Here is a 27,671-nt window from a genome sequence, read left to right on the forward strand (position 1 = left end):
ATCTTACAATTCTATTAGCAAATATGCGTGGTACTAAAGAGTACTGGTTTCGACGTCATGGAGATGTACGTTGTATGATCAGAAAACCTGGCCCACCAACTTGGTTTGTTACATTAAGTTGCGCAGAATATGCATGGGACGATTTACATGCTTTCCTACGCATATCAAATGAAAGCAAAACAAACATAGATATACTAACACCTGGAGAACTTTGTTCACAGGATCCTGTTAATGTTTCACAATATTTTCACCATCGCTTCATTGCTATTGTACATTTTATTTGTAACAAAACTGTTCCTCCTCTTGGAGAAGTGCAACACTTCTTTTGGAGAAAAGAATACCAAGCCAGAGGAGCACCACATATCCACATGCTTTTATGGATTAAAGATGCTCCTAAATTTGGTCAAGACAGTGATGCCACTGTTTTACAGTTTATTGAAAAATATGTCACTTGTGAAATTCCATCAGAATCCACAAATAGTGATCTTCGTGCAAAAACTTTACAATTCCAAAGACACAAATGTGGCAAATATTGTCGTCGCAAATACAAAAACAAAGGGAAATACTACACCAAATGCCGATTTGGTTTCCCTAGACCAGTCACAAATACAGGTCAAGTGAACAACCTCATGTCTTCAGTTAGACACAGTGTTAAAGGTAAGTCACCTAAAAATACATATTGCATAAAAAGAAAAGAAGAAGAAAAATATATCAATGATTACAATGCAATCATAGCCTACTTATGGAATGCAAACATAGACATGCATTACATTGCAGACAGTTCTACTGCAGTTGCACGATATGTCACAGCATACTTAACCAAATCAGAAAAGACAGAGCTCCAAGACCTCTGGAATGACCTGTCATCAGATAAAACAGTGTCTCAGAAAATATACAGCTTGGGCATAAAAATGCTGTTCCATAGAGAATGTGGATCCTATGAAGCAGCTGATCGATTAACTGGTACTGCATTGTATGGTAAATCTGCAAATATAGTATGGCTAAGTCTTGGTCCAGCTAAATCTAGAAAAAGAGTTCTAAAATCATACGAAGATATAGAAACAATAGCCAAACATGATCCCAACATCCAAGACATTTTAAAAAACAATTTATTGGACACATACTACCCAAACAGGAGTACGACTTTGGAAACCATGAGTCTATACCACATAGCCCAAAACTACACATACAAAAATAATATAAAACCTGATGAACAAAACCGTAAATACAAAGTGACAAACTGTGAAGGCAGCTTAGTAAAACTCACCAAACCAAATGTAACTAATCATATCAAATTGTCATTAAAGACTCCTCACCATAAAGAAGTATATTACATGTCCCTGCTACAACTCTTTAAACCATGGAGAAAAGAAGAAGAAATACTAGATAACTATGAACCATATGAAGATGCTTTCAAAGCAAATGAAAGCAGTATAACTGATGTGAACTTTGTACAGTGCAAAACAATGTTGCACAATGAACAGCAACACGAAGAAGAACTCCAGGCCCAACTAGATAAGGACACTCCTGACAGTAGTCCACCATCTGTCACAGGAAGCCAAGAACCACTGGGAGACCCACTAATAACAAATGAGGCAGAATTAGCTATGATAGAAGTACAAAACACCATGTGTCAGTATGAAGATAAAGAAGACTTAACTATACTAGAATCAAAGCTAGACAATGATCAACGTAGCATTTTTCAAGAAGTAACAAAAGAAATTGCACATGGTGTACAACATGAAAACAAAGAATGTACCTGTCAAAATTACAAACCTATAGTATTCTATGTCAGTGGTGAAGCTGGTTCTGGCAAAATATTCCTAATCAAAATCATCAGTAAGTTCCTTCAACAATTCACAAACAACAAACTGTCAGCTATTGTCACTGCCCCCACAGGTTTAGCTGCCTACAACATAGGTGGTGTCACTTTACACCAATTACTACTCCTGCCAGTAGAACACCAAAACAAATTACATTATTACAAACTTTCTGCAGAATCTGCAATGGAACTACGCAGAGTATTAAAACAAATGAAAATGCTACTAATAGATGAAGTGAGCATGGTGTCCAACCTAATGTTGGCTTTGATTCACCTCAGATTACAGGAAGTACTCAAAACAAACCATGAAGAGATCTTTGCAGGAAAACACATTATTGTTTTCGGAGATCTTCTTCAATTGACACCTGTAAAAGGTGAGCCTATTTTTAAAACATTAGGACACAAACTCTGTCGTAAAATTGTTGGCAGCATTGGAAATGTCAACCTTTGGCAACATTTCCAATACAGAGAATTAACACAAAACATGCGCCAATCTGCAGATCTCACTTATGCCAACATCTTAAAAAGTATCAGAGTTGGTATACTTTCTAGAGAAGCAGAAGCAATATTGAAAACCCGGCACATTCATGCACTTAATGGTGATAATACATGTGCTACAGATGTTATGGAACAATTAGCCCACAACAATGTCAATGGTATGGCCTTAAGGCCAACTCTTGCAAGCTGTTTCAAATTCAATGAAATCACGTTAAGTAAAGAAATGCAACCAATAATGGAAATTAGCATCACAGACAAACTAGATGTTCATGGAATGACACTACTCATGCGTGACCAAGCCACAGCAAGACTAAACAGTTTAGAAAAATCAATCTCAAACACAGCAGGCTTGGAAAAGATATTAAAATTATCCTTAAACTGCAGAGTAATGCTGAAATGTAACCTTGACGTAGATCAAGGACTAGTTAATTGAGCTCTGGGTCCAGTTGTCGGCTTTCAAACATACCCACGTGACAACAAAATTCAGTTTGTCAATATTCTCTTTGACAAACTTTCAGAAATGAAAAGGATAGGACGCTCAACAGCTCGATTCCTTCTCTTCAAAGACATGTATGTACGCAGAGAACAATTTTCTCTAACTCTTGCATACGCAGTCACCATTCATAAATCACAAGGTCTTACCTTAGACAAAGCAATGATAGACATTGGTAACACAGTCTTTAAAGAAGGCATGAGCTAGGTAGCACTATCACGCTTACGTACACTTGACGGTCTATTTCTAATCAACTTTGATGCAAGTAAAATAAATGCTGATATTCCTTGCATTTTAGAATACAGTAGACTTTGTTCACTATACACCCCCATCTACAAACATATCCTGTTCCACAAAAAGGAAAATGTTTTAAAAGAAAACTAAATCAAACAGAAATGCAACAGGATGTCACTGCAAAACCTCCAAAAAGAGTAAAAGAAACTAAAACGTCATCAAGTACCACAATCAAAAAAGAATCAATTAGGGAAAGTAAACCAGGTTCTTCTTCAAAGAAGGAAGACAAACCCCAAAAAAAGCAGTCAGATACAGAACTACATGGTCCATTTAAACTCTCAAATATAGTTGGTGTAAGTTGCTACGCAAATGTAGCAATGAATATTCTATTTCAATTACCACCAATTGTTGAGAACATTTACTTACACAGTGCAGACCCATTGTGTTTGCAAATGTTAGTACTTCACAGAAATGCAGCAAACAATCCTGACAACACGTATAGTGTTTATGGAATAAGACAACAATTGTACTACTGTGCTGGAATGGTGAAATTCACTATAAACTCACAGGAAGATCCACAAGAATTTCTAATGTACTTACTACAAGTACTCGAAAACAAAAACATACCTATAAATGAAATCTTCCAGATTTCATACATGTGGAAACATACATGCACTCTCCGCAACAATGTGACACAAGAACAAATCCCCAATGAGTGCTTTGTGTATATATCAATACCTAATTGTGAATCTGTTCCATTTCAGCAACTTGTACAAAATGCAAACCACGGTAGATTATGTTCCACCTGCAATTCAGATAATCGCTCCACGTTAGTAATACAAACACATAGTAAATACGTAATACTAATGCTTCTACGTTACAATGCAGATGGTACCAAAAACAACTGCAAGCTGACTGGATTCACACATGGTCAAATATCACTTGGTAGGAAAACCTTCACAACAATAGGTATCATCTACCACGCAGGAGCCACAACCAACTTAGGACACTAAACTGCATATATAAAAAAGAAATGTGGATGGTTTGAATGTAATGATAGTACCATTACTCTAAAGGAGAGATTACCAGCAAATCTTACAAACACTTATTTAATGTTCTTAAAACCAGAATTTGATAACTAAACTGTACTTAAACCTTAAGTACACTTGTAGTAAAAAAATATAAACTGTCACAATATTCCAAAAGCTATCTAACTGCCCAAACATGCTACAACAACTAAACAGATACATTAGGACTACTCAAATAAATCAAAAAATAGACAGTTAGAATACGCCAATTGGTATCTAACTGTCCCAAAACTGTAAAATATCCAAACAAATACCTAATATCTTACTGCTCCCAAAAACTGGAACAATCCAATGTATAAAGCATTAGTCAGAAACAACAAGTAAACACTGAAAACAAACAAACAAATAAACTGTAGCATAACAGAAAAAGGTTTTTTTTAATCCAACATGGAATTTCTTTCTCCCACAGACCCAATGATTTTAGCAACAAACACAGAAACTGAGCAAATTGCACAGTACTCTCGTTTGTCATCGACTAAATATGAGGGTACAAAAAAAGAAAAAATGTTGATTGTACAATGTAATAACTCTTTATAAAATACTAATACTAACATGCTATTTTCTTTTATCACAGAAATGAACAAGAAAAACATGGACTCCCGTTACTAAACCAAATAGTAAGTATAACATCATAAATACAACCATCGCAGCATATCACACCCATACTGGCATATAACATTGTTCCTTATAAATTTGTTTTTGACCCAAAGTTATAACCCACTCTGAGTGTGATATGCTGCGGTGCTTCTGGCCAGGGCATGCACTCTTGGGTGCATGACATATTACTATGTCTCACCCATAGATTCAAGCATTGCAACCATTTTAATGTCCGCGGACACAAGGAAGGTCCTAGAACACACTCAACTTGCCAGAGGAGAATACGGACAGTGTCCTCAGGACACCCCCATTTTCTTTGTGTACGAACATTTTAAGACACCGCGACTGTTCTTAGAACACTTTCAGCTTGCCAACGAACAATACAGACAACGTCTCCAGGACACCCCCTGCGAACATTCCAACACCCCACGAGTTTTCTTAGCCACTATGAGTGTGATATGCTGCTATACTTGTGGCCAGGGCATAAACTCTTGGGTGCATGACATATGACTGTGATATGCTATGATACTTCTAGCCAGGGCATAGACTCTTGGGTGCATGGCATATGACTGTGATATGCAGCAGTGGTTGTGGCCAGGCCATAGAGTGTTGGGTACATGGCCAAATGGCCATGCACCCAACATTCTATACCCTGGCCACAACCACTGCAGCATATCACACCCATAGATTCAAGCATTGCAACCATTTTAATGTCCTCGGACACAAGGAAGGTCCTAGAACACATTCAACTTGCCAGAGGACAATACGGACAGCGTCCTCAAGACACCCCCATTTTCTTTGTGTACGAACATTTCAGGACACCGCAAGTGTTCTTAGAACACTTTCAGCTTGCCAACCAACAATAAACACAACGTCTCCAGGACACCCCCTGCTAACATTCCAAGACCCCACAAGTGTTCTTAGAACACTTTCAACTTCACACCGAATCCATTCTGTTTATTTACGAACATTCCAGAACAGCCGTGTTGTCCGCAGACAAATCGAACACAACAAAAGCATCTAGCACATAAAAAAATACAACATTGAACCTATCTCATACTCCCCCACCCTCCCCAAACACTCTTACACACCAACACACGCCACTAAATACAATTTTTAATTCAAGTTTCACCGCGCTGTCCGAGGTCGGCGGCGTATGCAAGATGGCGGGCACGACAGAAAATCTGACGCGCATCACGCACCACACCGCCCAATCAGCGAACACGTTGCATGTCCGCCGACATGATGCAAGCCCATGGGCCAATCGGGGTGCTGTCCACGAAGCGAACACAGATATCACTAATTTTTTTGCCTTACATTTTCATCATTTTTAAATAAACTACTGGACAGATTTACACCAAATTTGCAAAAGCACACTTTCTGGACCAAGCTGCCTCTCCTGCCGCAAATTTGGTGTAAATCCGTCCAGCGGTTCAGCTTGTAGCCGTGCACAAAGTTTTTTCCCATTATGTTTATGGGAAAAAACAAAAGTTTTGGGACCCCCCTATAATTTTGCCCTCCCTGGACCAAACCTCTCCAACCTTTGCAAAAAAAATCAGAGTGGGCCATATACTTTTTTTGCAAAGTTTGGTGAGGATTCGTCCAGAGGGAGCGAAGTTATAAGCCACCCAAAAAGTGCTCTTCCTATGGAAACACCAACTTAACCATAACTACATGGACGCTGCCGCGTCCATGTAATATATATATATATATATATATATATATATATATATATATATATATATATATATATATATATATATATATATATATATATCACTACAAAAAAAACTTTGTTGAGGGGACGTTATGGTTAAGTTGCCCTACCAAAAACCTGTGTACTTCACAAAAAAAAAAAATAATCTACCTCCCCATTATGGTTCAAATTAAAACCGAAAAACCCCTGAAATTCGCCAGTAGTGGTAAACTAAGCCCCCATACCTGCCATCACCACTGTGCACTGCTAACACTAACACTCAGAACATGAAAGATGGCATCACAAATGTCATTGATGACATCACTGACAACATCACATGTTTAGCCCCTTTGTTTTCGTTCCCTGCCATATATATATATATGTACATTCAGTAAAAAAACTTTGTTAAACGGATGTTATACTTCACAGTGAAACCAAAAAACACTGCACATTCCCCAATTATGGTAAGCTAACCAACCATAACTCACACCATCTACGTGCATTGCTAAGACTAACACCCAGGACATCAAAGATGACATCACAAATGAAAACGCACTTCACTCTAAGGTGATATGTGCAATTGTAACAATGCAAGAATTCACAAAATTGCAGGTAATACCGGCACCAGCATTTTTACTGGACTAGGGAAACCCGAGCTTGCGATGGGGCTCTGATCTGCCGGCAGGCCTGACCTGTCGGTAGATCCGGCCCTTACCAGCAAAGAAAGGCCAGAAATTACCAGCACTGGTATTGCCGGTGCTGGTCATTCCAGCAGTCACATCCCAAGGAGTCCTATTGGACTCCATGGAATGGGAACTAATCACTATATCCGCCACCATAATATCCCGGTATAACAGGCGGCGGAGACTGTAGGGGTATTTTACTGACATCCCTCTGGAATTATCGGTAGGATACCGGGAAACCTGTAATGAGCCCAATAGTCTCTCAATACTGATAGTCTTAGAGACTAGTCAGTTTCCTCATAAGATTCAGCAAAACAGGCAAGGTAAGTAAAGCAGAACGCTTTACTTGCCTCTAGAAGGTCAGGAAAGGGATCAGAGAAAAGCATAAAGGGTGTCCCAAAAATGTATTGGGGAAGGAAGCAGCAAAAAGCCAATATTTCCAAACAGCGGATGTTTGTGAATTTCAATATCAGAGTGTGTGAAGTCATTACACCAAGGACCACTGGGGACGGTTACCTGATTTGTGCACTGAGGTTGGTCATGCAAAGACATCATTGTAACTTGAAGCTATAGCTGAATAAAGGACTTAACTGATGAACTTACCTGAAGGTCAGTGATCCTCCATTGCCACAATAACACATAAGTCTGAGGATGCTCTTCAATGTAAAAGAGTAAATGAGTGTTTCTTTTTTCTTGAAGATTGCAAATGTTTAACAGCTCCAAAATGCAACCATTATGGACACAATTTGAGCCCCTATAGAATGTCGGTTCAGGTCTAATGATAGACTGAGATGTTGCATACATGCACAGTATACCATGTGATTTAATTGTGCAGTTACTCTTTTAATTGCACATGGCATGAGGTTGTCTCCAACCTTTTCTTGATGGGCTTATGCAGAAGATGGAATTCCATAGAAATGTTAGGGGAGGCCACTGGCAGATGTGGGATCAGCGAGCCGAAGCACACCAACTACAATCTTTCCAAAAAATGAATCTGTGAAACATGAAGCATGATGCATGTATGACAATCATTCTTGCAGTCATTAAGGTAACCTCTCACTAAATTAATTCAAGTGCAACACAACGCAAATCACCAGGACAGCAACACCAAAATAGATAACACCAAAATGTTACAACTTGTAACCTGTGCATTTGCATAATAAGTAAGCACAGCCACCATCAATTGCTGACATGAAAAAGGAAATGCAGATCTTGTCATACAATGTGACTCATATAGAAATTGCTTTCCATATAAAACACAAATTAAAGGCACAACACCAATAATGTAACTGCTATGAACCACAATGAGACTCCAAATCCATTGCTTTAACACCGAAATGTAAATAGAAAATGTGGAGCTGACACAACTGTAATTCCTTTGTGACCTGCAGTGTTCGGTTAAAATTCAGTCACTAAAACAAACATATGAACACTTTGTTAATGATTGAATAATATGCTAGAACAAAGCAGAAAGAACCAATAGTTATATCCTTAATAGCATGTCCATATTGAAAAAGTTACCTCTGGTTTCTCATAGATGATCACAATGGCTACCATCAATATAATTCAGACACCTCTATAAAAACTCCCTTGGAGCAAAACAAATGTACTGAAGGTTACAGCAAACAATATTTATGGTTTTCACATTATTCACATCATGTGTGACCCACTACATAAACATCACATTGTTAAGGATTTCAATCAGGCAACACACACCTTGGTCTCAACCTAGGATGTAGCGCTCAATTGATATGATTTTCTCTTTATTTTATGCAAATTCAATTTGAGATGGTACACAATTCATATCACACCCCCTTTTTCAAATACCCTGGGTCACAATGGACCATGAACCAGGCCAGTTGGTGAAAATACAATATTTATTTACTTTTAGAATTCAAAAGAAATCATACAATCTTTTAATATGGGGCAGACATCGGTTACCAGACATTTGGTCGAAAAAAATTGGTCGACCAGACAAATGGTCGAACCAATTTGGTCGAAAACCAAATGGTCGAATTTTTTTTTTATTTTTTATTTTCACCCTTTTTTTTTTTTTTGGGCGGGGGGAGGTCCCCCCCAACCCCCTTTTTAAAAAACGAAAACCCCCAAAAAAATATATAATTAAAAAAAAATTTTTCGACCATTTGGTTTTCGACGAAATTGCGTTGACCAAATGTCTTTCGACCAGTTTCGGTCGACCAAATGTCTGGACACCGCAGACATCACCAATGGGGTGATATTTGCAATGGAAATGGAAGCAAAGCACTTGGTTAACCTTCTCCTAAAACATATACAAAGCACACAGGAATAGGAGCACTTTTGGGATTAGGATAGATAGCACCCAAGTTAAGGTTTCCCCCTGCAATGTTCCCTCAACCCACAAATAATTGAATTCTGGGGATAGAATGAAGCAGCAGGTAGTCAGGGATAAGATGCAGAAAAACTAATAGAAATCCTACTTTCCCTCACAGAATAAGAGGCAAGAGATTTTAAACCCTTAGCAAAGGCCTAAAATAACACTCACATTTTACAACTAGTTAAGGAATGTGTGGTTAAATTATAATATACATATGTTTTATCACAATAGCATGTATGTTATATCACTGGCAATCACAAGGCAATGGATCAGCAAAAGGCATACAATTCGAAAATGAGTGGAAAGTTTAGAGTATGCTGCAGCCAAACGACACGTTGGAAAACTTGCAATTTTCTCACTTATTCAAACGGTTTTTAATAAAAACGGATGAAATACTCTAATTTGGAGTGTGGTTTCTGGGCACTGGGGGAAAGATAGATATCACAGGGACAAGACAAAAGTGAAAGGAGGTTTCTAGCTAAAAACCTACATGAGATATGCAAGATAGAAAAAGGGTCAATTTGAGTAAAATTAAGCCGTGAAATAGGAAAGAAAATCAGTTGAGACAAAAACAGGTTTACTTTAAACTAGACTATTCAGTCTACACCGCCAAAGAGGGGCACAGTAAGATCCAAGGTTGATTCGCGACTTCAACCTTATCACCCCAGCGTCTAACCCCAAGTGGAAACTAGTCTGATCACTCAAAATATGGCTTAGGATTTACTCAAGACAAAATTAATAAAGAGATGGTGCTAGCACTTTAGAAAGTCAAGGACAGGTACACAAATAATTTTTAACAGTTTCAACAAGTTACCAGGGTAAACAAATGACTGCTTAGAGAGTGGGATAAGGACAAAGGCAAGGCAAGGTAAGCTATGTGTTTCTGTGGGGTGGGGATTATACTCACAGTCCACTTTTGAGTTTTTGGGGTTTTGTGGACAGTCAACAGTTTCTGGTCTCCAGGACTCGGGTCACCAGGTAGCAGACTCTCCTGGCAAAAGACAGCTGGGCAACATCTTGTCACCGGACGCTATGGACAGCCAGATGGCAGGATTGTAGTGGCATGCAGTTAGTGGGCCGCAAGCCGGTCTGATTTCAGGATGCAAAAGGTACCACCGCTTTCCCCTTTTTGTTAATTGGATATTAGTGTTTTTTTTCTAGATCAATGGTCTTGCTGGAGTAGGAATCAGCTATGCTTGGATTTTTTCAGTGGGCTCTGGAGTAGGGTCAGCAATGCTTTGGCCTTGTAGGAATAATCTGGAATCAGCTAGATGAATGGAGACAGGAAATTCATGAGAAAGTGTCTGTGTAGAGTTCTGCTAGGGGCACATATTTATAATGCATAGTGACATCATAGAAGTATATGGCTGGGCAGGCTTAGCTAAACACACCTTTGAACCAATGGATTGGTCAGGGGTGCTAGTCTCTGCCTTGCTCTCAGCTGGTTGCATTTCAAGGTCAGGATGCCAGATTTATGATGTGAGTTTTACAATGTTCAAAACCTCCTGCAGTTACTTTAGCTAAAATCCAATTTTGCCACAAATGGTACATTTGTACAGTTGAAGATTCTTAGCAAATTACATAAACATGTTACATATTTTATGCACCTCATTATAGTCTGATCTTCCAGTTTTTGAGACATTGTTTCGCCTTTCTACCAGTTTTTCATGCTTTTCAGTGAGAATTATATTACTTAAAATTCTTTATCCATGGGTGTGGATTATCATTAGGCATGTAAGTATTAAAATTTGCAATGGCATCATGGATACTTTCCTTATAATACCCAATTCTCCCATTTCTATTCCCAAGGTGTCGGGAAGCTACAATGTCTTAAATTAGTCCACAACATAAAATTTAAACTGCAAAATGTTCACATTTTTGCAAACTCCTGTTGCAAAGATATAAGTCTTAAAATTTTTATTAATAACAGTCTTTGGAGGCAAATGTCAGTATTGTTCTCCATGTATGGGCATGCCTTTTCAAGGCTAACCCCTCACCCCAGGGTTGTCACAGAGTTGTTCTTTGAAGCTTCCTCTAGAAGTAATGGGTAGGTGTGACTTTTCACCTCACACTTCCATGTCCCAGAAGTTCCCTTGTCAGAGGGCTCATCCCAGACCAAAAACTGAACCAAGTAGCAATTATCACGTGTGTGCCAGTAGCTACTGTGAAGGTCTTTTTGTTTCTAGTATCCTCTCAGCAGAAACCTCTTTTTGGGCTGACATCCCCCCATGCAGCCACTGCGGGTTTGAATTAATTTTATTTATTTTTACAACACAATCCCCCTTCACATTGCTAGGCAGGGAGAAGTTTTTGTTCAACATAGTACCTTCCAACAGGCATTTTCTTCTTTAGTTTGCATAGGCCCATTTTGACACACGTGGTAAAAGCGGGCTTATTCCTTTCAAATACATTTTTTTGCATCTGCCTTTCCAATATGTTTCTGTAGCTGTAGCCAGCTTGTTTTACACAGCAGTCTGTACCAAGCAGAGATCTCCATGAAATTGACATGTGCACAGAAAGCTCTGATTTTCTTTTCAAGCAGTGATTTTTGACATGTTGTAGCACACATTATGCGTTTCCCTTGTAGCTGAAAGAAAGCTTTTGTTGATTTTCTCAGGTTTGGCTGGCACAGCCTGTCATTCAGGAATAAGGCTCTTTTTTGATGGAGCACAATGTCAATATGGCTGGGAGTGACAGGGTCTTTTGGTAAAAGCAGTTTGGTGAAAACAGGGAGACATCAGAGTGGCATCATTTTAGAGGTGACATATTCCCTTTTTCAATGGGAATTTTTGGCTTGCAGCAAAGCAGCGCTGCTTTTTCACTCCATTTCTTTAAGACGAACAAGAACTCACCCTAGTAGCCTTTCTTTGGGTGCTTCCTGTTCCATCTTGCCCAATGGCGCTTGGCAAAACAGTGCAGCCATCTTTTTGTTGCTGCAAAACACAGTTTTGGTGCAATGGTGCTCACTGGAGCCTGTGTAGCCATCTTGCTGTTTCTGCTGAAGCGCAGCTAGATTATGGAGAAATTCTGTTCAGTGGGGCAAAGTAGCCCACAACATTATGAGGATCATTACATGTTTGCCAGTATCCCAATGATATTACCATTGCAATACATGTAAACTGTTTCTGTCACTTGGTCTGCCGGAATTACCAGCAGATTACAAGTTGCAGAAAGGCTACTAAATCCCCATTCTATGGGACTCCATGGGGAAATTTGCTGGTATTACTGGCACCAGTGTTACCTGGGCAGTAATACTAGCAGTTATTTGCCTGTAAGGTGTTGGATAGACCTCCAGCTCAGAGCTGGAGGTAAATCATTCACCCTACTGGCAAACTTGTATTTGTCCTGTCCGGAAAAGTGCTGGTATACATTATCAGCAACACTTTATTTCCAGACCATCCAATTTGTGTTGTTTGCATGTCAAGGGCAGGGGACATGGGCGCGGGTGTTCCTGCTGCCCGCAGGGTGGTAATTGTGCTCACTTTGGAGTCTACAGGGTTTCTGGTGCTAAGCCTTGCTCACTTTTCTTCAAATTGATCCAGCATCCCCTGAGATGCTGAAGCCCATGGTGGACAATGGCACAGGTGTTTCACTGCCCACAGGGTGTTTTCTGGACCGCAGGGTGTTTTCAGCTCAGCAGCTCTCAAAACCCTCTAAATCTCTGGTGCTTGCTTGCAGTACCTCACACTTGGACTCGACTGGAAGACCTGTGCCTTGGACGTGCAACCCAGCCCTTGGAGGTGGCCTATTTGTGACTGAAGCCTTCAGCCAACAAACGTGTGAAGGCTTCCCTGCAGCTCTTTTATTTGTCCATGGGCTACTTCCTTGTTTGTCAGTACCTGACAGTTTGTGAGTTTGTCCAGAAAAGGCAAGGATAGCACAATTACTTACATATTGTTTATCACATATAATGCTTCCCAGACGTAATAATAAATACTGCTGGGACTCCCTGCTATATCAAAGATGCCCCACTGAACACCTTTATTGATATCAACAGAGGGCAAAACTGCCTGATATTGGGGCATTAGATGGGGGCTAATGGAGGGGAGTTGGACTTTGGCAGCCTCTCGGCCAGTTGGGCATGCCCACTCCCCCTGTTTTGTGTTTATTATTGCGATTATTATTGCTTATCACTGCAGGAATTGTTTTAAGTATTTGAACATTTTAAACACTGATTCTTTTTATAAACATGTGTCACAGAGCTGTAAATTATTTATTTTTGTGAAAAATGTCTAAAAGGAAGGCAGCCCCCTCTACATCCCCAGAGTCTAAGCTAAGGAAGATTTCAAGAATGTTCAAGCCTGTTAAGGAGCTCAACGTCCTCATGTTTTAGATAAAAAGCTTCCTTAATGACATTGATGGCCAGAGCAGTCCTATAGAGAATGAATTTGCAGAACATAAGGGAGAGAACACAGGGGGAGGTGTGATTTCTAATTGTGTAATTTCTGAAGTGAATTGCAGCCATCTCTTGAGGGACTGGGTGACACTGAAGCAGAACCTACTTGAGTAGGCAGAGTGGATGGCGGCCCTGCATGGGCCATGAAACTATCTAAGGAGCCGCTGATTGCCTTTGAAGTTGGCAAAATAACTGGACAGGATTGTGGGAAGAATAATGTGTTCCCTGTTAACAGCAGGGAAGGAGATCGGTCACTAATGGATGAAAATGTTATTGTTTTAGGGTTGAATGCCATCCTCCAGGGGAGTTAGCATGTCCTTTGGCAAAGACTACTGTGATCCCAGAGGCTGTGGTTGATGTTGAAAATGGAATGGAAGATCGATCTGTGTGTTAATGCAAATAACACAGAAACAACTGTGGTCTCTTTAAGTAACAAATTCTCAGTACCAGCAGAGAAGGATCGGATGGAAAAAAGCCTAATCCAATGTTCTCGGTGGCCATGTAAGAAGAAAAGTGTTAAAAGGCACACTCTGGTAGGACAAGAAAGGTAACTGGCAAATTAGATGCTGGTGAAAGCAGAAAGAAAGAGCAGGAAGACCAAGTAATGGTTGACCTTTCACCTTCCCCTGATAATGTGATTAGGGATCTATTGGTAGAGACAAAGTCCCTAATCACGAATAAACTGGGAATCTGTTTGCATGATTTGGTTAATGCAATCAGAAAACTAAATATCGAAATAGCCTCAACCCAAGTAGCAACAGATAAGAATAAAGAGCCTTTAATGGCATGCAATGTTGCTTCTATCAGGGCCCAACCTGACATTCACCTTAAGAATGGCAATTAAATATCACTATCTCTTGGGGCACAGTTAGGTAACAGGGGTCCTTTAAAGTACTACCACAATCACAAACTAGCGAATAATCAGCAAGATGTGGTGTTTAATTTGAAACAAGTCCAAATCACATGATAAAACAAGTGCCCCTGGCTTTATATCTGTAAGCCTATCTGGTACTGATGAAGGGTATGTAAATAGAAACATATTTCTCGACAAAACCACAAGGGATAGAGATAAAGAACATGTGCTAAAAAAAACATTTTGTCACTATGGTCAACGTCCCAAAACTTTCACAAACAACCTTTGAGGATAAGGACTCCTTAAAAAAACAAGTGCATCTATTGGATTAGGAACGCTCAGGGCTGCTTATCCATTATAAGATTGGATATTGTCAGATGCACTGAATTCTAGAGGCCAGATACCAGTACCAATTGCATAACAGATTTCATTTCGGTCTTGGGACCTGGTTGACAGAATCATGGCCATGATCATGGCCACCAAAGGGTACTCACATTTCAATTAGACATCATGTACCTTTCCACAGCATTCCTGAAAAAGTTGCAAACATTCCCCTTAACCAGAGAGCTCAACCATTTGTTCAGGGTTTTAGTATGCCCCAAATAAGGCATGATCAATAGTGTATTTATAAAGGAGAATGTAGTAGAGATCTGGATGAAGTAGATTCATTGGTTCAGGAATCGGCAAACCAGCCCTCTGATCTGGGCTGTTATATACTCTCATGTAACATTGCTGGAATTGAGAAAAATGTTGAGGATCCCTGTTGGTGTAATGTTGTAAGAGGATGCCAGGTGATCCTCTTGCAAGAAATATGGCTTACAGAATCAGTGGATTTTTATGAGTATCAAGTCTTTCAGATTCCTGCGATAAAGGGCCCTAAGGGTACTCCAAGGGAACATTACTCATTTGACTGGAATTCACATTCAATTGGAAAATCATTAATATCTCAACAGACATAGATGATCTTCAATACCTCTGTACCCGTACTGGGAATGAGGAATGGATCTTGTTATTTAACTTCTATAACAGGCCACTAGGATCTGGTCGCTTAGTGATAGTGGAAAAGATCCAAGAAATGATGAACTTGTTGCCAGCATCTAACTCGGCGAAACCATATGTTATAATGGATGGGGACCTGAATTTGCAACTTGAGCCCATACAGGAATTGGAGGAACTATGGGAAGACCAAGATGTTGCTTGGGATATCCCTACTCTGAAAGCAGTGTGCCTAAAGAGAACTCACCAGCATGCTATTGACACATCTCGTATATTCAACATTCTGGAAATGAGGGCTTGTAATGTTCGTTTTTCTGAGGATCAACCCGCAATACCAACTTTTAAGGGGGATAATAGTACTACTTTAATCAACTATATTATGATCACAGCAAAGGATTATCATAGAGTAAATACAATGATGATCCTTGAAAGATTTGGAAGAGTTGAAAGTGACCATAACCCTGTGTCCTGTTGTTCAGATTAACAAGTCCATGGTTCCCCCAAATGCAGACTGCAAATGGGGCTGGAAGTATTACTCTAGAAGGTCACTCACACACATTGCTAAGGTGATCCAGGGTTATTGAACAGGATTTAAAGCAAAGTGTATATATATCAATCCTGGATAATCTCAAAATATTCTGTTCAGCTAATGCCCAGAATGCTAAAGTACTAACCACATTTAATAGACTGATTAAGACCCTGACCCCTTTTGTAACCTGTACCTCATCTTAAGTCAAAAAGCAGGCTATTGTCAAGTCTAATTGGTATGATAAAGAGTGTAGGGCTGCGAAACGCAAGGTAGTGGAGTCACATCAGGGCCAGTAGATAAATCTGAACTTTGGTCGTTTAGATTGGACTATAAGGTCCTTTTGGCAAGGGGAAAAAAAGAGTTGGCCTCACACAGATGGGAGTCCCTCTGCAGGCATATGAGAGCGATGACTATCTCTTACTGGAAATTGATAGTTGGTGATAAGGTTTGTAGGGATTTAAAGTGTCACTGCTGTATTACAGTATAAGCATGGAGACTGCATTTCTAAAAATTACATAACAGCCGTGTGGACGATGCTAAATGCACTGTGACAACGGTCTTGCCTTTAAATCCTGAGTATGGGGGGGAGACTCTGCACTTTAATTTGGAGGAGGTATTAAGGACAATAGTCAGCCAAAAGACTGGTAAACCTCATGTCCAATAGAATCCTTGGTGATATTTACAAGGATGACATCAGGATCTGGAGTACGGTATTATGTAGAATCGTTAATGCTTTTATGGACTTAGGTACTGTTCCTGCCTCTTGGCAAGACGCTGTATTTAAAAAAGGGGAAGGGACTTACCTGCTAATTATTGCCATATCTCCCTCCTAGACAGTGCAGGCAAAATCTTTGCAAAAGTTATTTTATGTCACCTTCAGGCTTGGACTGGCTAAAATAAAATGATTATTGACCTTCAGGCGGGCTTTCGAAAGCAAATGAGCACAGTTGATCAAAGCTTCGTCTGCATCTGTTAATTCAGAAATATACTGTGTTGTTTAAGATAAAGCTTTAAGCATTGTTTGTGGATTTACGGACTGCATTCAATACCGTCTCAAGGGCCATTCTTTGGAAAATTATGAAGAAAAGAGGAGTTCCCCCATTTCTGCAATCTAACTGCTGTACTCCGAAAATAGGGTAACTGTGCACTTTGGACTGGTGGGGAAGTTATCAGCCGCATTTGAAGCCCACAGGGGGGTTAGAAAAGGATGCTTCCTTGCCCCCCTTCTATTTAACATGTAGTTTGAAGAAATGGTCGAGGCATTGATACAGGGGTCCCTAGATTGTCCCAAGATGGGTCACAACATCTATCCTGCATTATTTTATGCTGATGATGCTGTGATTCTATCCATCTCTCCGCTAGGTTTTAAAGAATATCTGAAAATATTCCCTAATAAATGTAAGGAACTGGAGTTACACCTTAACACTGATAAAACTGATAAAACAAAGATGATGTTCTTTCAATCCCAGTTTACTAAAAATAGCATAATGAATATCTTTGTTAATAACTGTAAACTAGAACAAATGCTGTTTGTATGATTACTTAGGTAGCAGGTTTCATGAAAGTGGGAGTGTACTTCACAGTTGGACAAAGCCTGCACTAATCTAGGACAATTTACGGGGGCCACAAAATCCTTTTTTAGAAGGCATGGTAGCAAGGCAATTTCGCCTGCTCATGGACTTTATAGCAGGCAGGTTATCACAGCCTGCACCTTTAGTGCTGAAATGTGTGGTTATGGCTCTCTAAGAGTACTCAAAATAATTGAAAATAGTATCTTAAAAAATGTACTTTTATTTCCATTAAGTACCCCATCTGCTCTACTATATCTGGAATTGGTTATAAGCCCACTTGATGAACTAATTGCTTTAGAACCTGTATATTTCTGGCTCAGATTATAGTGTACTGAGGGTTTGGGCAGATATTGTGCTGCACTGAAGCACCTTATGAGTCTAGGCGGGTGAAGTCTACCCCGTGTGTCGCTGATGTCAAGAAAAATGCATTCAAGCTAAATGCGGCTGAGCTCTGGGAATCCCCCAATAAGACTGAAAAGAATGCAATAGCTAAGGTCAAATCTGCTGCACTATTGAGGAGAAAAGAATTGATACAAGCTGCAACCAAACTCTCAATGGGCTTGGATTACTAGGGGGGGGGAATTAAGTTTCGGTTATGAACATTATCTGGATTATATCTATCCCTCTAATGAGAGATATCTGGACATTTGATACAGGAATTGGGCAAACTTAAATTAGCATTCTTTAGTAAATCATGGAACCACTGGCGTACAGGGACTTGGCCCCTTTGCGGAATGGGATGGAAACCAATATACATTGTCTGCTCTTTTGTCCAAAATTAGGAGATCTAAGGTGCTGTTACCTAAGACTTTTGTTTAAAACCACCAGAATATGGTTGACTTTTGAAGCTCTAAAATGCTGCAGACATTCTTCTGAGCATTATCTTGTATTTACTGTAGCCTTTTATATTCATTGGACCTGGCTGTTTAGAACAAACGTATTAGAGAGAAACGAGAGAATTGCCACCAGAACTGACATTTTATAGCCATGTTGCCTTAAATTATGGAAGTTACAAAATTAGTCTAACAGAGGCTGTGAGCATGCTCTCCACTTATGATGGGGATTATCTTGCTATTTAATTTGTTTTTATGAATGAATTTGCCACCCAGTATATTATAATCAGTACCAAGATTTTATGTATCTTTAATCAGTTGTTTTATTTAACTCATTTGTCCCATATTTTATTTCAGGCCCCTGGCTGCATTTTCGCTCCTTTCTGCCATTTTTTCCACTTTTTCTCGACTTTCACCCCCTTTGCAGGCCTATGTTTCCATGTTTGCTCTTTTCTGCAATTTATTCTGCTTTTTCTTGACTTTCACCCCCTTTCCAGGCCCCTGGCTCTATTTCCACTCCTTTCACCTGTGTTTCAGTCTTTTTTCTCCTTGCATTACACCTTCTTTGTTCACATTTCTAGGCCTCTCCTGTACCTGGTTTTCGCAGGCAACCTCTGCTCTGCCATCTTTCCCACCCCCCGCATGCCTCCACTTCCCCTGATTGTGTCCTCCTCAGAGGGAGCCTAATCCTCCGTTCTGCCAGCAGGACAATTCAGCCCGTCTTGTGTCCTGGCCCTGTGAGGTGAGTGCCCCCCTTCTTGCTCTCTGCCTTCAGCTTCCCTTCTTCTGCCCTTTTATTTCTCTGTTGTTTTCTCTTTTTTCATCCTCCTTTCACCGCCTTTTACAGAGCTCTGGCTCCATTTTCGCTCCTTTCTGCTGTTTTTTCTGCTTTATCTCAACTTTTATTCCCTTTTCCAGGCCTCTGGCTCCATTTTCACTCCTTTCTCCTGTGTTTCAGTCTTTTTTCTCTTTTCATTACACCTTCTTTGTTCACCTTTCCAGGCGTCTCCTGTACCTGGTTTTCTCTTACAACCTCTGCCCTGCCCTCTTTCCTGCCCCCACCCTCCTCCCCTTCCCCTGATTGGGTCCTTCTCTGAGGGAGCAGCCTCTTAACAGTGTCCCCCATGGTAGCTCTGCCTGGGCAGCCCTCGGCTAAGGGCTAGAGGCAGAGGGCAGCTACTGAAGTAGCAGCTCTCAATCATGATTGGCGGTGATTGCCGGGGAAGCAGAAAGCAGGAAGCCGTCAACCAGCAGCCACTGACAGGATATGGGTGGTGCGGGCTATGGCTTCAGCAATCATTGCACCCCACAAAACTGCCCCATCTCTCTAATTTCTCTTAATGTCTCTTAGTTCACTACCACCCAAAATATCTCATAGAAATTATCTTAGTCTCGCACACCTAGATAAACTGTGTTACTTAGCCATCTCTTGCATCTAGGTGGACTGTGTTAGCTAACAATAGATTGCATGGTTAGCATTCTGTTAGTCAGCCATTAATGTACTCCATTTACTACCCTGCATATCTAACTTCCTAATTCCTTACTCCCCAGGCACTCAGCCTATGTGTTGCTTATCAGCAATAGTCAGCATTTACCCCACTTCCATAAGGTAGACTTCACCCATTGCCAGTGTCAACAGCCTTCAGCTGTGGCCACTCTACATATTTCTCCAATAGATGTTTTAAACAGGCCCACTAGCCATGGCCTTCACTCGTAGTCACATCGTTCGGTTTCTTTTGGGCACACTAGCCATGTCTTTCAGCCATGGCCAGTGGCCACAGCCTTTGTCCATATCCACTTTCCAAATTCCAATCCTTGACATGTTGGAACCCACTGACCATGGCCTTCAACTGTGACCACTTTCCATATTGCACCATTTGGTTCCTTAAAGTAACCCGGTACCCATATCCTTCAGCCACACCCATTATCCGCACCTCAGTGTAGCTGCACATTTCCCCATAACAACGGTTATTTTTGCAATGTACTACAAATAAACCTGGTTATTCATACATGCCTGAAAATAACTGTGGTTATTTTCATGTGATGCACGAAAAGGTTCATAGTCATTTTTTCGATTAAAAAAAATGTTGAAAGTCATTTTTTCGAAAAAAAATGTCGGAAAAAAAAAGTTGAATTTCTTTTTCAGTGTGTTTTTTTTCGAAATGGGGGGTTCCATCCCTAACCCCCCTTTTTTCTATTTTTTTTTATGTTACCCCTTTTATTTTATTCCCGGACCCCAAAATAAATATATAATTTAAAAAAAAAGAATTCAACTTTTTTTTTCTTCGATATTTTCTTTTCGACATTATGTTTTCGAAAAAATGACTGCACACCGTACAAAAATAACCCTCTTTATTTCCCAGCATAACTTTGGTAATGTAAACAAGTTTGATCTCTCAGCTTGTTCACCAGCCATCACCCGCAACTCCCCAATTTATCATGGTGTCCTCTTTTCCCCTCCCCACCTCTAGCCTGATCTGATTTGTATTTATTTTATTTTATCTATGGGGTTTTTACAATGCACCTATATACAATGCAATGTCATCCTGTTTCCTTCTTCAAAAGGCATGTTTCACTTTTTTGTTTTGTTTTTGGCTAAGACAGGTTTTCCCATTATAACACTACTGTTACCTGGTATATCTCTTGCAATGAAAAAGAAAATGGCAGCTTTTTCATTTCTGAAAAGCTTTGCTGATGCATTGTGGGACACATGTATAGCTATCATTTTGGGAGAAGGGAGCATTCTCTTCTCCTTCATGTATTTTAACAACTACTGGATGTTTAATACTAGGCCCCTCCCAGAAATTGAGTCAATGCTTTGTGCTTAAGTTGTTTTGCACCTGTTCCAATTCCATCCATCGGTTTTTAATGTGAGGTGTGCAGAAAGATGGACATTTTCTCTATGGGAAAATTATTGGGAGTAGGCTGAAAACAGCATTTTTTGCATTCTTAATAACATTTTCGTCAACAAATCTTTTGCAAATTGTCCTGACAGGATGGTGGGGGTGGGGGATGTCGGGAGAAACATTCTGTTTGCAATATATAAGCCAGATCCGTCATGCAAGTCAAAGGTTATTGGCAGCTCAATTATCCAGCTTCCTATGAAACTGGTGCGGTGACCGCTGCATTATAATTTTACAGGGAAACTATATTTTAAAAATGACCATGTTTATGATACGACTAGTGAATAGTCTTCGTACCCAGCAGCTATTTTTGCAACATCCAGCTCTTGTTTTATTTAGGGAACTTGTAGACAAGTAATTTGTCATATTGTGTAGTCCCCAAAATTCTGCAATTCTGCTATGGTCTGCTGTTTGTTTATATTCCTTACTATCACTCCTAAATACTTTGCCATTGATTCAAACACTCTGTTTTAATGGGATAAGGGGAGGTTCTACATTTCTTTCAATGCTTTAAGAATGTCCCAATATTTCATATTCATTTTCTTAATGCTCATTGATATGGTTGAGTAACTACTTACGCAAATGATTGTATTCTTTTCCTCACATGTCCTTGTATCTAGAGTCACCTCGCTATTGTTGTTTCTTGCTCTCTTTCTTTCCTTTTATAATGTTTATCCTGGGTATCATTTTTATTTTAGTTAGCTAGTCAACTCATTATCCTTTGTTTCATAATTCTGTTGATCTGTGTTTTTGCTTGTCCATCTCATGCACTGCCCATGTGAAAGGTTGTAACTGTGAAAACTTAGCTGGAAAAACGGATAACTCAGTAGGGAGTTCTTACCTACTGGCCTTTCATATAGTTTGACTTTCAAAAGCACACCTTCTTTGTAAATTGAAGGATCTGGACATGTTATCTGTGTTCTACCAAGTTTTAATGCAGCATAATGTAAATTGGTCTATCCTAATATAATGCAATCTACTCCAATGTAATACAACTCTTGGGTCAGGGCTTTGCCTACACCAGCCTCAGCAGTATCAGTGCCTCCTTGCCTCACTTAAGAACCTCCCTGAATGTGATGATAAACCTCAGAAGCATATTTAATAAATCAATCAAGCAATCACCCAAAATTACTTTTTTTACAACATAAATAAACCAGTAGCACAAACAAGCATTTAACTTAACATACGTCATAGATCTCATCATGTCTAAAAAAACTTCTAAAATAGCTCAAACACAATATTGAAATTAATAACTTGTGTAACACTCATGTACCATGCCTAACCTAGATATTAGCGACCCCCCCATGTACCATTGGGTAACTATGTTAATGTACATAAACATTTAGTTTTTATAAATGTACATAGTTCAAAGTTAATAAAAAACGATTTCCACCAATAGTTCATAGCTCTGGCATAAAATGTGCTATTGGACAACAAACAAACAAATCTCATTCTTAATCTCATTCTTAATAGCCAACTTTTAAACAGAATTTTAGAAATTAAGTATGAGGGAAAGTAGATTCAATACAATCCAAATAAGTTACACATCCCATCACCACCTTATGGGGCAAATAATAGGTTAAACAATTGTTATTTGAGCCCTTGTTTAATAACTCATCTGAGTAATGCTGCTAAAGGGTTGGTTGATTTAAGCTTGTCTATTTTAATGTTTTATGATGATGATGATGGATTCTCCCATAGCCCTGTGTAGTATGCTTGCTCACTTGTGGCTGTGTGGAATTTGTGTGTTTAAGTGGGATATAGAATGAGAATGCAGGAGGGTAGCTGAGCAAGCAAATGCCTCTAAACAATTGAAGATTCCCTGCAAAAGCGTTGATACAGGTGTGATGCTATGGGCAATCCTGCAAGCAACATCTCCTGGCCAGCAAGAGAAGTGAAGTGCACCAACTGCAAACGGAAGGGACACCTGGTGAAATGTTGTTGGTCTCACATGATAAACATGATAGATGAGTGATACGAGCACACGGAGGAAGAAGATTTTGGGGATGAAGATTTGGGAGGACGTAAGGATCTTGATTCTATCATTGGCTGTCAAGTTAAAATGATGATAGGTTCAGGGGTAAAATACTATGTAATTCCAAAGCAGATATTCAATAATATCTTTCCAAATATGCCTTTGAAGGAAGTTGACATAAAGCCTCAGACAGATAGTGGCACCAACATCAATATGTTAGGATGGTTCAAGGGAAACTTTCAATTCAAAGGGAGATCTGCATCTGGAAAGGTGTATGTCATGGACAGAGGAACTGTTCCTTTGCTGAGATGGCTACAACAGAAGAAGCTGAACATCAAGTTGAATCCCAACAATGATGAATGTGTATTTTTTTGTGATACTGACAGGTATCATTCGCAACAGTTCAATGGAACCATAGGCTCCTCGAATGGATTTGTGCATAGAGTACGTCTGGTACGAGGATCAAGACAAAAGTGAAAACTCCATCCCTATGACTCTGAGTTTCAAGTCAAAAGGGACCTGTTAAAACTGGAACAGGGTGGAATAATAGAGCGGATTGAATATTTTCATTTTATTTATTTATTTAATTGCTTACGGTTTACATCAACCCTTTAAAATATGATGCAATACACATTTCTTCATCATACCCAATGTCTTCATACCTCATCCACTAAGAGTGAAACAAGTCATTATAATAATATATACATATCACACAATTAAAAAGGTGTAGAAGGAGTGCCAAAGGGAAGGAAGGAGATTCATACTTTTGCAGTAAGTAGCAAGCTTTTAAATACTTCCAGACAGCCACAGGCAAAACAGTTAAATTGCCTCCATTATATTTGCCCACGATACTTAAGAATCTACAGATGCAGGATTCCAAATAAATTTAGCAAAGTGTAAAATTCACAGGTGGAGCAAAGCAGGACATTCTATCAATAAGTGAGACACATTTTCACGGGTGAGTACATCATTACAGTATCAACAGTGAGTTAAATCAAGAGGAATGCCACTTTGAGTGCATATGATTAAATTTGTCTGTAAAACATTAACGGGTAACCTTATGATAACCGTAAATTAACTCTCCATCGTCTGTCTGGAAAGATCTTCAGATAGTGCTCTGGCACACCATGGGCCTCATTATGAGTCAGTCGGTCAGGAAAGAACGGTGGTGGTAAATCCGCCACCACCGTTCTTTCCGGACCGGCTGATTAAGAGTCCCGCAGGCGGGAGGTGTCACTCCCGCCCGGTCTGACCTGGCGGGTATAACACCACCCGCCTTCAGGCGGACATGGAAACACTGGCACCATTACAACATGGTGCCAGTGTTTCCACTTCCCCATTCCCATGGAGACCTGTGGAGTCCTGTGGGACTCCATGGGAATGGGGACTTACAGAATTCCGCCTCCGGAATTCCCGGGTCACTGGGGTCGTAATGCCCTGGTAATTCCGGGAATCACAGAGGCGGAATGGTAATACGAGTCCAGCGGTAACCTGCCGGTTTTGCGGCTCAGTTACCGCCGTACTTGTAATGAGGCCCCATATCTATTATTATCCACTCCCAGATGACCATACAGTCAACATGTCCTAGTGGTCTCGGCAGTCTTTATTCAATCTAACACTAGAATCTTATTTTAGCAGGCTCTTCAATAAATGTTTCAAGAATTGTATTCAGGTCCTCTACAACAGCCAAACAATGTACTCTAAAATCATTCAACAGGGATTGGAGACTAGCTTATTTCAGGGAAAACCATCCCTGAATAAAACATGGATGCCAGTGACATTAAAATTGTTTGCAATAAGAATAGTTGCTTCCATCTAATGTGACTGTGGAGGGATTGTAGACCTAGTTCACTTCAAATAGCTACAATCGGTACACATGTTGGTCAAATGTATAAAGGTTGTCTCCACAAAATTGCTTCTTATTGATCCATTTCTTCTAGGAACCAAAGTGGGGCCAACTCCAGGCCATACAATAGCTTTGGTACAGCTTTCTCCAAATAGAATTTTATAACAGGGATCATAGAGAAATGGCCAAATGTGCTTGTTTATATTTGCCATTTGTGCACTGAATAACTGAGCTTTCCTCTTCAGCAGTATTTTAGACTATCAGTTAATGACAGCCCAATATCATTTACATACTGTGCAACATTGCCATTTTCTTTCTTACAGTATATCTTTATTACCTGTGTCTTTGTTGGATTCATGTTTAAACCATTTTCTTTCATGTACAAGGCAAAGGCAATTATAAGTCGATGGAGCCCAATGGGAGTGCTGTCCAGGAGGATGAAATCATGAGCGTATGCCAACCATTTCAAACGCATATCGCCAATATTTTGGGCTACAAAAGATGACCTATCCAAAACCTCCCCTATATCCATGACATATAAATTAAAAAGGCACATGTCCAAAATGCACTCCTGCCACTGCCAATTTTTAGTTTCCACCCTCCTGGACAACACACCATCAATGCTGATCCCAACTTCAATTGCCGTGTGTCATGCAAGACTGCCAGAATAGTCAGTAGGCCAGGTGGAAAACGCCACTGTTTTAGTTTGTTCCATAAGAGAGGTTGATCCACCAGGTCCAAAGCTGTGGTTTGATCAAAGGATACCACAAAGAGTGTCAAGCCATGATCTCCCCACGCTAATTTCTGACTACAGATCATAAGGTATGCATTACAATCTGTGCCTATTGCTCTCCTGAATCCTGTCTGGAATGTATTCAGTACTTGATTTTCATAGAGTCATTCTTCAATTGTTTCTAAGCAGAATCCCATAAACAATTCTCATCTGTCTGCATCTATCAGCGTGATAGGACATTAGTTACCTGGGGACAATCTACTTCCTTTTTTGAAAATAGGTACCCCATGGGCAATTATCAATTTTTCAGGAATCTGCTGTTGTTGGATCATGGAGGAACCGTATATCAGCCAAATGGTGTGGGGACTGCTTAAAGACCAAACTAGAAAGGCAGTTCTGGCCCCTGCACAAGATCTACTAGCACAGATGACCCTTCTTTCTGAATGCTCAGTTGTAAAATCAAGGGACCACTGTACCCCTACCAGCACTAGGCTTAAAGCTGGTGTATCACCTTGTTTATTATATAATTGAGAAGCATGCAGAATCTAGTCTCCCTACGAGATGGGATTAGCCTGGGATTCATATTGATTAAAATGCATAGGGTTTATAACGGACCAAAAATGAGCATCCTGTTTACCAAGAAGCATCTTCAGCATAGCTTCGCTGTCCAGTTAAATTAGGTGATGGAGGTGTGCTATCCCCACATTATTCAGTCTTTGTTTTTATTTTTTTATAAGGGTAAACTTCTCTGTCTCAACAGCCTTACTATTTTTGATACTACGAACGGTTTTCCTGGAGAGACATTTTTGTTCTTGGACTACTTTGGCAAATTTTTGGGCATGACTTTGTGGGTTTACTCAACAAGAGGCACAAAAAACAGTGGTTCTAGGGCCTCCCAGATTTGTTAATTTATCAAACCCACAGAAAACAGTACCTCTTTCTGCCCAAAAGATGTTTTAGGCAGTAATTAATTAATGTTTTCATTAAAACATACCCTTGTTTCTCTACCATGTCACTCTACTGTGGGTGCTATTCACTTCTAAATCTCTAGGTACCGCCAACTTGCTATATTTTATTCTAAGCCCCAAAGAGGCGGTCAGCATAATGTGGTCACTTAATTTACGTTGCCCAACTTGGAAACAACATCACATATCTAAGAGTCTTCTATTAGCAAACATATAATCAGTGGTAGTTGAAGAAGACACTCTATGCCACGTGCCTTGTGGATGGCGACCATTTAATAGTTGATTGTTCAGTGGATATGAATCCCAGTCCTCAAATGATTTCCCACAGAAGTGGCCATGTTTAATTTTCTTCTGTTTCGCCGGATTTATAGACTGTAGTTGCTTTTCAAAAGGGTCTCACACACAATTTGAATTCAGATCCCCGGAAACTATTGAGAAGCCTCCTGGGAATTCTATATACCAATCCTCAATCACTGTTAAGATGTTGTTAATTATTTCAGTGGGGTCGCCATGTGCCAATTGCCAATAGATATGTATTACCAAGAAGTGGATAATTACTCTATTCACTACCCCTTTCATTACCCCTTTCATTACCACTCCTAAG

The sequence above is a fragment of the Ambystoma mexicanum genome, chromosome 7q (genome assembly GCF_040938575.1).
Source record: "Ambystoma mexicanum isolate Mex_15411 chromosome 7q, UKY_AmexF1_1, whole genome shotgun sequence".
In the NCBI taxonomy this organism is placed as follows: domain Eukaryota; kingdom Metazoa; phylum Chordata; class Amphibia; order Caudata; family Ambystomatidae; genus Ambystoma; species Ambystoma mexicanum.